The sequence below is a fragment of the Neodiprion virginianus genome, unplaced genomic scaffold, assembly GCF_021901495.1.
Source record: "Neodiprion virginianus isolate iyNeoVirg1 unplaced genomic scaffold, iyNeoVirg1.1 ptg000062l, whole genome shotgun sequence".
NCBI classification, from domain to species: Eukaryota; Metazoa; Arthropoda; class Insecta; order Hymenoptera; family Diprionidae; genus Neodiprion; species Neodiprion virginianus.
The window spans coordinates 40,001-41,378 of record NW_025804458.1 but is presented as its reverse complement, the minus strand read 5'-3'; the positions used below and the strand labels follow the sequence as shown (position 1 = coordinate 41,378).

Below are 1,378 nucleotides of genomic sequence, written 5' to 3'. Positions count from 1 at the left end.
GGGCCTTAGACCGACACCCAACGGGTCGCGACGTCCTACTAGGGGAGAAGTGCACGCCGGCGCCGCCGGACATTGCACCGCGACCGAGTGCCGTGGACGCGAGGTCCCGACATCACGAGCCGCGGCGAAGCCTGCGTCGCTGACGATGAATCTCCCCGTTCGATCTTTCGGGTTTCTCAGGTTTACCCCTGAACGGTTTCACGTACTCTTGAACTCTCTCTTCAAAGTTCTTTTCAACTTTCCCTCACGGGTACTTGTTCGCTATCGGTCTCGTGGTCATATTTAGCCTTAGATGGAGTTTACCACCCACTTAGAGCTGCACTCTCAAGCAACCCGACTCTGAGGAGAGATCCTCCCGTGGCGCGTCCCGGTCACTACGGGCCTGGCACCCTCTGCGGGTAAGTGGCCCCATTCAAGATGGACTTGGACGCGGGGCCGACGCCCCGGGATAAGTGGATCCTCCCAAACACTACATTTCCCGGCGGCAGAACCGCGGGATTCAGTGCTGGGCTGTTTCCTGTTCGCTCGCCGCTACTAAGGAAATCCTAGTTAGTTTCTTTTCCTCCGCTTAGTAATATGCTTAAATTCAGCGGGTAGTCTCGCCTGCTCTGAGGTCGTCGTAAGATTGCGAGTCCGTCGTCGGCGACGGCCGTTCGTTCAAGAACAGCACCGTCGACACGGACGAGGACACAACGTATCTCCTTCATACGTTCGGGCCACGGAAACGACCGTAAACACGCTTGCCGTACGAAAGACTCGAGAGCCCCCCGCGGCGAAACGTGGAACGGAACTTGTTCACATGAGCGGCAAACCGACCGCGCGCGGTCTGTGTGTCGCCGTGCCGAATTCGTTCGTTCTCTCGACTATCGCTAGCACCGGAACGTGACGAACGGCAGCGACAGCTCGACCCCGCGATCTGCGGCGACGCGTCGTGACCGTGACATACGTGTTCGTTTGAGGCGACGCGACCCGTTGCGGGCTGCGAACGCCCAGTCATTCGCTCGCGAAGGCACGGTGCGCTAATCCCCCCGGGGGGGGGTTTTCGCAGCACCGTTGCCGACGGAGCAGTCTGTCGTTGTTAAACGACCCTCAGCCAGGCGTGGTCCGGGAATTGTATCCGTGGACCGCAATGTGCGTTCGAAATGTCGATGTTCATGTGTCCTGCAGTTCACAAGTTGACGCGCAATTAGCTGCGTTTCTTCATCGACCCACGAGCCAAGTGATCCACCGTTCAGGGTAATCATATATGTGAATTTTGCATTAAAAATGCTAAAATTACGGTTGTTACCGGCTTTCTGTGGTCGTGAGCGCGGCGCCGCGTGCGTCAGCCCTTGCGCGGTTGCGCGCGGGAAGGAACGCGCGCCGCGCGTCAAAATTT

The 1,378-nt window shown here is 58.3% G+C and overlaps 1 non-coding gene across 1 annotated transcript; it reads right to left on the bottom strand.

Annotated features, from left to right (window-relative positions):
• Window positions 1-1,083: 1,083 nt before the first annotated feature.
• On the bottom strand, window positions 1,084-1,239 carry LOC124309902 (5.8S ribosomal RNA). The gene has a single exon (XR_006909476.1). It is a non-coding gene; the product is annotated as a 5.8S ribosomal RNA (ribosomal RNA).
• Window positions 1,240-1,378: the final 139 nt, after the last annotated feature.